This window comes from Ictidomys tridecemlineatus, chromosome 8, assembly GCF_052094955.1.
Source record: "Ictidomys tridecemlineatus isolate mIctTri1 chromosome 8, mIctTri1.hap1, whole genome shotgun sequence".
NCBI lineage: Eukaryota > Metazoa > Chordata > Mammalia > Rodentia > Sciuridae > Ictidomys > Ictidomys tridecemlineatus.
This window is the reverse complement of record NC_135484.1, coordinates 72,550,578-72,562,165: the sequence shown is the minus strand read 5'-3', so window position 1 is coordinate 72,562,165 and position 11,588 is coordinate 72,550,578.

Genomic DNA, 11,588 nt, shown 5'->3' with positions numbered 1-11,588 from the left:
TGTGGCATTTACAGAGCAAATATTTACTGAGCATAGTCTAAGAGAAAGAAGGCTGCTTGTTGTCAATTCTCTCAGCAAGAGTTACTAGAGTTTATGGATGCTTTTAAAACATTTACAACCAGATTGTGCTTTTATTGCTCAACAAGTCAAGCCTCTTCGAAGCATGACCTTACTCAACAACATTTCATTTCTTTGCTTTTTTTCTCCACAGAATCGAGAAATGATAGGTAAGTTAACTACTGTTTATTATCTGTGTTTCAAAAAATGAGAAAACTAAGGAAACTAGACTACATAGCACAAGTTGCAGTGTAAACTGGGCATTTTCCAGAAGTTGTTTCAACTTGATGCCCAAACCTGACAGAACACTTTATATATATTTAGTATTCATATATACATACACTTATATGTGTGTATATATGTATATATATGTAAAGTGTCCATATAAATACACTTATATGTATATATATGTAAAATGTACATACATACACACTTAAATGTGTGTATGTATGTACATATACATATATTAATTACATATATACACATGTAGATATATGAATTATATATGTGCACACAAGCATATCAGCATAAGAATAATCTGGACTCACTAGATAAATGGATTACTCAAATTTGTTAGTTAAATATGGTCCTGGAACCATCAGCATCAGCATTACCTGGGAGGTTATTAGAAATGAAGAATCTCTGGTTCACCTCAAATCTACCAGATTAAAATCTATCTTTTAACAAGATCCGCAGATAATTCATATGTAAGTCAAGTTTGAGAAGCATTACTTTAACAGATTCCAACCAGCCAAGTTGACACACCTGCCAAAGGAGAGAATAGCTGTTTTAATCATCTATGTGATTTTTAAAGTGATTATTTGGAAGGTAGAGGAAGGAACAGTCAGGATGTTGAATTATCTGGATAAGTACCTCAATTCATGATGACTGCCCAAGAGTAATCACTCGTGTCTCTTAAGTCATCGACAAATTGGGAAAGACAAAGGACAGCTCATTATTTAGATATAAATTACTATATAAACAACACTAGAAATTTAAAACTTAAAAATAAAATCTTAAATCCCATCATATGCCTTTCAACTTCAATGCCCCACCGTTGAAATGGTCAAACGTTTAAATAGTTCTATTTGTACACTGATTCATTTATTCCAAGTTAAGGGGTGAGGATGGACAAAGCTGTGGAAGTTAGATGGGAAGCATGTGATGTTTGAAGCTTTTATATTCATTCTTTTTTTGGAAAGTGCAATATTGAGCTCATTATAATCATGATTAACTAGTAACAATAATTCCAACTACAATCAAACTTCCTAATTATGGTTTGTAGTAGCTGCATCAAATCTCATTGTATTGCTGCACAAATATTATTTAATCATTTTGCTATTATATAGATATTTAGATTGTTTTCATGTTTTGCCATTATAAATAATGTAGTAATAAATATTTTTGCACAATAGTTTAATCTATTAAATTCATTTCTATAGCAAAATTTACCAATTAACAGAATTATTGCATTGAAGTAGAAGGAATTGTTTTCACAGTGCACATATAAGTATATGAAAAATTATGGATAAGGTGTTTCAGATTAATTCTGAATCTTACATTAAGAGAATTCTGGTTTCATCACATCTTGCAATATAAATGATTATTTCCAAATTTATTAATTCATCAGTATATAGCTTATGACTTTTACATAATGAGAAATAATTGAAACTATAATTAAAATGCACTTTTTCAAAGCAAAATTTCCCAAGAGATCTTCTGTTGCCTAGTTTGCAACTTAGAAGCTGAGGTACTGAGACATTGCATTCCATGGTCTTCTGAATAAGGTTGGAGTTAACTAAAGCTTCTAGATGGTCACTCTCCACCAGGAATAGGTCAGTAAATTTGGGGGCAGGCTTAGAATCACTATTTTCAGTACTTTGGCTTTCTTTTTTGAAAAAAGATTCATTAAAATTTGTAGGCTAGGGATGAAGGAACAGGAAAACATTTCTTGATGGGCACTGAGTTACAGTTAGATAGGAGCAAGATGTTTTGATGTACTATTGTACAGTAGGATGTCTACAGATAACAAAAATGTCCTGAGTGTTTCAAAAAACAGGAAAAAGGATTATGAATGCTTGCATTATAAAGAAATGATAAATGTTTGAAGAGATAGATGTGTTTAACCAAATCTGATTTAAACATTGTATAATGTATACATGTATTGAATCACATGGCATCCCATTAATATGTACAATTTTTGCTTTTTAAATATATCAGTGGAAAAATAAATTCAATTTAAATTATTTTAAAAAGTTTAGGGCTTAGAAAATACTCTATTTGAAAGTGTAAGGCTATATACATGTCACTGTAGCCAAATCCATTGACTATATACCACTCATGCTAATTCCTAATGAAATCTGTGGACTCTGAGAAACAATTATGTGTCAATGCAGATTCATCAATTGTAATAAATGCACTCTAGTGGGGGATGCTATACATGTGTGGGGTATAATACATATCAGAAATATGTGTACCTATTGCTCAATTTTGCTGTAAGCCTAAAATTAATCCTAACACACTTCTTTTAAAAATTAATATACTTAATATTTAGATTTACAAAAAAATTGAGCCAAAAGAACAGAGTTCCCACATAGTCCTTTAACCCCAATCCACTGCCTTGTTTCCACTATTATTAATATTAACATGTTTCATTTGTGTGGTGCATACTTAATGGATCAGATAGAAACAAGGGAAGGATGTCTGCTCTTACTGCCCCTACACAACATGGTTCTAGAAATCTTAGTACAATAAGATAAGAAAATAAATGGTATATATACATTGAAGGAAGACATAAAACTACCTTTGTTCATAGAAAAAACATGATTGTGTTATGTAGAAAACTTCAAATAATCAACAACTACAATAAGCCCTTGAACACAAAAGTCATTATAAAGTTGCATGATACAAGGTTAATATATAGAACAGTGCTTCCTATATACAAGCAATGAAAAATTAAAATTTAATATAAAAACAATGTAATTTGTATTAGCAGTAAGAAAAAGCAATAAATATAAATTTAATAAAATATATACGAGATCTATATGAAGAAAACCATATAAGACTGATGAAAGAACTCAATGAATATCTAAATACATGGAAAGATTCCATTTATAGAGACAGAAAAACTTGGTGTTTTCAAGATGTCAATGGTTATCAAATTTATATGTAGATTCAATGTAATCCCAATAGGAATCCCTGCAAATTACTTTATAGATATTGATAAGTGATTTTATAGTTACATGTAAAGACAACAGACTCAGAATAGCAAACAAAGTATTTAAAGGAAAATAACACTCAGGGACTGATACTACCTGAAATTAAGATTTAATATAAAGCTACAGTAATCAAGGCATTATGAAAAAACAGACAAATAATTCAATAGAACAGAAAAAAAGAGCCCATAAATAGACTCAAGCAAATATAGTTAACTGATCTTTGACAGAGAGGCAAAGACAATCTAATAGAGAAAAAAAGTATTTTGAACAAATGCTCATCTATATGCAAAAAAAATCTAGACTCAGGCCTTTTGTATTTCACAAATATTGATTAAAAATAGATGATAGACCCAAATGTAGAATGCAAACCTACAAAACTCCTATAAGATAAAATTGGAGAAAATCTAGGATCTTGGCTTTGGTGATGATTTCTTAGACATGATATGATAGCAAAAGAAAGAAAGAAAGAAAATACCCTGATAAAGTAGGTTTCATTAAAATTAAAAACTTCTGGCCTCCAAAAGATATTACTAAGAAAATGGAAAGATAAGACATAGACTATGAGAAAATATTTGCAAAACACATATCTGATAAAGAACTGTATTGAAAGAACTCAACAAAAAAACTTAAAACTCAACAATAGGAAACAAACAACTTAAAAATGGGCAAAAGTTCTGAACAGACACCTCATCAAAGAATATTTGCAGATGGCAAATGAACATATGAAAAGATGATCAACAACATATCATTAGCTAATTACAAATTAAAACAACAATGATATACTACAATACACATTAAATTCAAAATACTGGAACACCAAATGTTGGTGAGGATGTGGAGCAACAGAAACGCTCAACCATTGTTGGCAGAAGTGAAAAATGACATGGCCATTTTGGAAAATAGTTTGGCAATATTTACAAAGCTAAATATACTCTTATTATATGATTAAGAAGTTGTATTCCTCAAAAAAGTTTAAAACTATGTATCACAAAAACCTGCACACAAATGTTCACAGCATGTTCCTCATAATGGCCAAAATTTGAAATCATCCAATATAGATGAATGGATGAACTGTCATACATCCATGCACTGAAATATTACTCAGCAATAAAAAGAAATGAACTATCAAGCTATGAAAAAAGTGTGTAGAAAATTTGTAAGTCAGAGAAGCCAATCTGAAACCATATACACTATGTGGTTACATCTATATGATACTCTGGAAAAGGCAAAAATGAGGAGATGGTAAAAGACCACTGGTTTCCAGAGACTCCGGAGAGGATGACAAGGGAAGGATCAATAAGGAGAGTATAGGTGATTTTGGGGACAGTAAAATTATTTTGTATAATACTATAATGTTGGATACATGGAACCATTAGGACAAGACAGAGTGAATTTGAATGTAAACTATAGACTTTAGTTAATAGTAATATACCCATAGTAGCTCATCAGTTGTAAAAAATTGATCACACTAATGCAAGATGTTAATAATAGGGGTGTTAAGGTTTAGACATAAGAGGTCCCCCAAAAGCTAATGTGTGAGACAATGTAAGAAAAGTTTAGAGGTGCAATGACTGGGTTATGACAGCCTTGACCTAATCAGTGCATGAATCCACCTTAATGCATTAACTGGATGGTAACTGTAGAGTGTGGTTGGAGAGGCAGGTCACTGTGGGCGTGCCCATGGACTAGACATGTTGTTCCTGGTTAGCAGAGGTCTCTCTGCTTCCTTATTTGCATATACTTCATATAGTTCCTTATTTGCATAAATTGCTTTCCTCTGTCACAACCTTCTACCATGATATTTTGCCTTACTTGAACACAGAGCAATGGATTTAGCCGTCCATGGACTGAGACTTCTAAAACAGTGAGTACCAAATCAATGTTTCTTCCTCTAAAACTGTTCTTGTCAGGTCTTTTGGTCACAGTGGCAAAAAAACAAACAAACAAACAAAAAACACCTGACTCAAACAAGGGAGAGCTGGAAGGGTGGGACAGGGTGTATAGAGTATATGGAAACTCTGTGTACTGTTTGCTTAAAAATCACAGGACATTCCTAGCATAGAAAAGACCCTGAGTTTGATCTTCAGCACCAAACAAACAAACAAAATAACAACTAAACCCTTTAAAAGTTAATATACTTTATTTGGGGAGTAGTTTCAGATTTACAGAAACATTGAATGAAAGGTACAGATTTTTCCCATCTATTTCTGATCCCTTGGGAAGGTCATCTAATGTGTATTAATGGTATCTAATAATAATCTCTAGTTATAGTGTCTATTGGCTACTTCCTCCTAAAACCTTGGGTCCTAAAAGGAAAATATTCTACCTACTCTACCTACTAATATATTAATGATAAATGTTCAGAAAGATTCTAGTCACTGAATCAAAAGTTGTATTTGAGGTGTAGAAAATGTGGACTTAGAGCAGCTTCAAAACTTGGTCCTTAAAAGAATGTTCCAGTGTCTTGTCCATGAGCTCTAACCTCATCATTTCATAACAAACAAAGTTAGACTAACTCTCTATCCGTGCTATTCAACTGGATCTTTCTGAAGATCTGAATTTTCTAGATTTTCATTTATGAAAACAGGAGCACAGGAAAAGAGTCCATTACATTGAATACCATTGAATACCCATATAGAGACTTTGGCTTATGTCAAAGATGGAAGAAAAGGAACTGGTTTTACCCTGCATGGCTAGCAACTTGCCCTCCTGCCCTCCCTCCCCCTCCCCCCCAAAAAAGCAAGAAAAGAAGGTATGTAATAACAGTTTGCAATGAAGTACAGTGATCTCTAAGAAGCAGAAAACAAATGAGGTGCACCTATAAGTGCCTCCACATATTCCCTTGATAGTTTCCAGGTTGTATAGGGAAGGTAAAGCCAGGAAGCATATGGTAGATTTTCTGAGTTGAGGGGACAGAATTGACATTATGTGATGATAAACATATCCACCCACCAAGAAGATATAGCAAGATTAAATGTGTATAGATTAAACAACAGAGTTGTAAAATACGTGAAGTAAAAACTTAAAGAACTAAAAGGAGAAATAGACAATCTTAAGTTAAAGTTGGAGCCTTCAACATTGCTTTCTCAGCAATAGACGGAATCACTAGAGTAAAACACAAGCAAGGATATAAAAGAACTCAACAGCACCATCAACCAATAGTATCTAATTGATATCTTTTAAATATGCAACCCAGCAACAGCAGGATACAGTTTCTTTCCAAGTGTCAGTGGAACATGTACAAAGGCATATCATATTCTGGACCATAATACAAATCTTAACAAATTTAAGAAAACTGAAATCATGAAGAATGTGTTCTCTGACCACAATGGACTCAGACTGTAACTCAATAACAGAACTAGGGGAAATTTCTCCAAACCCATGAAAACTAAACAGACCCTGATCCATGAGTCAAAGAGCAAATCTCAAAGGAAATAAAAATACTTTGAACTAAATGAAATGGAAAATATAACATGTCAAAATCTAAGGGATTCACCTTAAGTATCTCTGAAAGGGATATTTATAGCACTAAATACACTAGGAAAGAGAAAGTCTCAAAATCAAGAATCTAAGCTCCCACCTTAAGGACATAGAAGGAAAAAGAGTAAAATAAATGCAAAGCAAGATGAAGGAAAGAAATAATCAAGAGTGGAATTCAAAGAAACTGAAAATAGAAAATTAATGAAACAAAAATCACACTCTGAAAAGATTTTAAAAATTGAGAAATCTCCAGCAAGGCTGACAAAAAAGAAGAAGACACAAATTATCAATATCAGCAATGAAAGGGAATGTCGATAAAAATGCTGCAGATATCAAAAGATAATAAAGATATGCTACAAAAGAACTCTATATCCATAAAATTAACAACATACAAAATGGACCAATCCCTCAAAAAATGTGAACTATCATAAAGCACCCATCATGGATGGAGCATTTGAATAGCTCTATAATTACTTAGGAAATTCACTATGAAATTTAAAAGTTTTTCCAAAAGACATATTCAGATCCAAATGATTTCACTGGAGAATTCTAACAAATATTTGAAGAGTTAACACCAATTCTACATCATCCCTTCCAAAAAAACAGAGAAGGGAAACACTTCCCAACACATTTCAGAGGCCTGTGAAGGACCTGTAAAGAGGCTGAAAATACAAGTTGCAATGTGGGAGAAAATATTTGCCAACCGCAAGTCTGATAAAGGACTAGTACTTAGCATATAAAACATAACCACCAGAATGAGTAAAAATAAAAAAAAATACTTGGTAAGGATGTGGAGAAACTGGATCACGTATACATTGATGATAGGAATGTAAAATGGTATAGCTACTCTAGAAAAGAGTTTGGCAGTTTCTTTAAAAACTAAAGATGCACTTATCACATAAGCCAGTTGTTGTGCTCCTAACATTTATCTGGGAAGAATAAAAATGTATATTCACTCAAAAATCTGTATATGTTCACAGCGACTTGACTTCTAACAACTGGAAATTGAAACGAATCAAATGTGCTTCAACATGTGGATGTTAAACAAACTCTACACTACATTCATACTATGGAATACTACTCAGCAATAAAAATTTAAAAAACCTATGGATACACACATTACACTGAGAATGGTACAGAGTTAAAGAAAAGAAAAAGAAAAACTAATCCCAAAAGTTGACATACTATATGATTCCATTAATACAGCATTCTTGAATTGACAAAGTAATATCTATGGACAATAGATTGGTGGTTGCCAGAGTTTGAGGAAGAGGCTGAAGCAGCAAAGAAGTGGGTGTGGCTATAAAAGGGCAACAAGAGGGGTTCCCAAGGAACACAAAGGCTCTGTATCTTGGTTATTCCAGTGTCAAGATCCTGGATGACTCCTTCTTTCCTGCCTCCCTTCTTCCCTCCTTTTCTTTCTTTGTGTCACTAGTGATTTAACCCAGGCATATTCTAGTGCTGAATTACATTCTCTGTCCTTTTTTTTTTTTTTTGAGATGGGGGTCTCACTAAGTTGATTAGGCTGGCTTTAAATTTGTCATCCTCCTGCATCATCCTCTGAAGTCACTAGGATTACAGGTATGCACCACCATATCCAGCCTGTATGATATATTATTATATTTTTTCATGATGATACCATTGGGGAAAACCAGGAAAAGGGCACAGAAGACTTCTCTGTACTACTTCTTACAACTATATCTACAGTTGTCTCAGAATAAAAAGTTTAACTTAATAAATAACAACTACGTGTTGCCTACCAAACCATAAAGGAAGTTGGATTGGCTATTCTAATCCCAGATATTAGATTTCAGAGAAAAAATTATTATCAAGGATAAAAAAGGTTACTTAAGAAGTCAGAAGTTTCATGGGCTGGGCATGTGGCTCAGGCAGTAACGCACTCACCTGGCATGTACGGGGCACTGGGTTCGATCCTCAGCACCACGTAAAAATATAATAAAGATGTGGTGTCCACCGAAAACTGAAAAATAAATACTAAAAATTTCTCTCTCTCTCTCTCTCTCTCTCTCTCTCTCTCCTCTCTTTCTTAAAAAAAATTCTTAAAAAAAGAAGACAGAAGGCTCATTAATCTTGAGAATATAAAAATACTGAATATTTATGCCCCTAATAACAAAGTTTCAAGATACATGAAGTAAAAATTGATAGAGCTGAAAGGAGCAAAAGACAAATCCACAATTATAGTTATAAATTTCAGTACCCTTAGATCAAAAATTGATAGAACAAGGGAAAATACAATCAGTAAGATACAGTTGACTTAATGAATTTTATCAACCAACTTGACCTAACTGGTATTTATAGAACCTTTTGCTCAACAAGAGCAAAATTATATTGTTTTCAATGCACATGGAATACTTACCAATTTAAGCCATGTTCTAGGCCATAAAATTAATTTCAATAGATTTAAAAGAATACAACTCATATAAAGTATGTTTTCTGACAATAATACAATCAAATTAGAAACAATGATCAAAAAAATTCCCAAATACTTGGAAAGTAAATGCTATATTTTTAAACAATCTGAATCAAAGAAGAAATCAAAATGAAAATTAGAAATTATTTGTGCAGGTGAAAATGAAATCACATATATCAGAAACTGTGGGCTGGAACTAGAGCAATATTTAGGTTGAAATTTATAATATTGAATGACCACATTTAAAAAATAAGAAGATCTCAAGTCATGACTTCATCTTCTAAGGCATTAGAAAAAGAAGAGAAAGTTAAGTCTAAAGTAGGTAGAACAAAAGTCAGAATGGCAATTAAAAAGAATACAAGTTACAGTAAATGTTGGCGAGGATGTGGGGATAAAGATACTCTCATACATTGTTGGTGGGGCTGCAAATTGGTGCAACCACTATGGAAAGCAATATGGAGATTCCTTATAACATCTGGAATGGAATGACCATTTGACCCAGTTATCCCCACTCCTCGGTACATATACCCAAAGAACTTAAAAATGGCATACTACAGTGTTGCAGCCATGTTTATAGCAACTTAATTAACAATAGCCAAGCTATGGAAAAAACCTAGGTATCCTTCAATATCCTTCAATGGATGAATGGATAAAGACACAATGGAACATTATTCAGCCATAAAGAAGAATGAAATTAAGGCATTTGCTGGAGACTATCATGCTAAGTGAAATAAGCCAAACCCACAAAAACCAAAGGCCAAATATTCTCTCTGATTTGTGGATGCTAATCCAAAACAAGGGAGGTTGGTGAGGGAAAAAATAGAAATCCATTGGACTAGACAAAGGGAAATGAAGGAAAGGGAGTGGGTAGGAGAATAGCAAATACAGGAGAATTAATCAGTCATAACTTTCTTAGCCTTGTATTTATATACATGACCAGGGTAACTCCACATCACATACAACTATGGGGTGAAATCCTAAATTAAATACGTTACATGCTCTGTATGTATAATCTGCCAAAATACATTCTACTGTCATGCATAACAAAAAGAACAAGTGAAAAAAGTAGGTTGAAGAAAGAAAATAAAAATTAAAGCAGATATCAATGAACTAGAAAACATAAAAGCAATAAAGTTATTGAAACCACAAACTGGTTCTTTGAGAGTATATCTGTAACATTGATAAACTTACAGCTAGTCTAGGAGAAAATGCAAAAATTACCAATATTAGAATTAATAAAGGTGACTTCACTATGGATATTACATATATTAAATGGATAATAAGGAAATATTATGGACACTGTTTTCCCTGTGCCTCTTACAATTTCTCTGAAGTGGACAAATCCTATGGAAAATGCAAACTATCAAAGCTCACTCTAGAAGAAAGAGATACCTGAACAGCATTATATCTATTAAAGAAATGGCATTTATAATCAAAACTCTTCCCATGAAGAAAAATCCAGGACAATATTTCATAGGTAAATTTTACCAAACACTTAAAGAAGCAATAATGTCAATTCTATACAAACTTTTCCAAAACACAAGAAAAAGTAACCCTCAACTAATTCTGTGAGGCCAGCATTGCAGCGATACCTAAACCAGACAAAGATATTACAAGAAAACTACAAACCAATATTCTTTATGGATACAGATATGAAAATTCTACACACAATATTCAGTTGAATACAACAGCATATAATACATCAGAACTAAGTGGATTTTTCCCCTTAGGAATGTAAAGTTGAGTTAGCATCAGAAAATCAATCAATAAAATGTATCACGTTATTGATGTTTGACAGAATCCAACATCTATTTCTGATTATTTTTTTCCCCTAGCAAACTAGGAATGAAACAGAACTCCTCAGTCAGATAAAGGGCAACTACAAAATACCTAAAGTTAATGTACTTAATGGTGAAAGAATAACTGCTTTCCCTCTTAGATAAGAAAAAAAGACAGTGCCTTCACCCACCCACCAGGGAGTTTGGTCATTGTAGTAAGTAAAGAAAAATAAACTGCATCCTCACTGAAAGAGAAGTAAAAACTTCTTTATTCACAGATGACACTGATTATCTATGGAGACAATTAAAAAGTTATCAAAAAATCTATTAGAGTTAATAAATATTTTTAACAAAATTGCAGGATACACTATATACAAAAGTCTACCCTGTTTTATATAGTAGCAACAAATAATCAGATATTTGTATAAAAACAATACCAATGATCAAACTACTATGTGTGAACTACTTAGGGGATAATTTTGACAAAAGCTGTAAAGGATCTGTGTGCTAAAAATGACAATATTTGCTGAGAAGTATTAAATAGTATCTAAAGGTATTTACCTTTGAGTACAAACACTTGCTAGTAGAGGTAAGTCTACTGTTCCTGAATTAACCTATAAACTC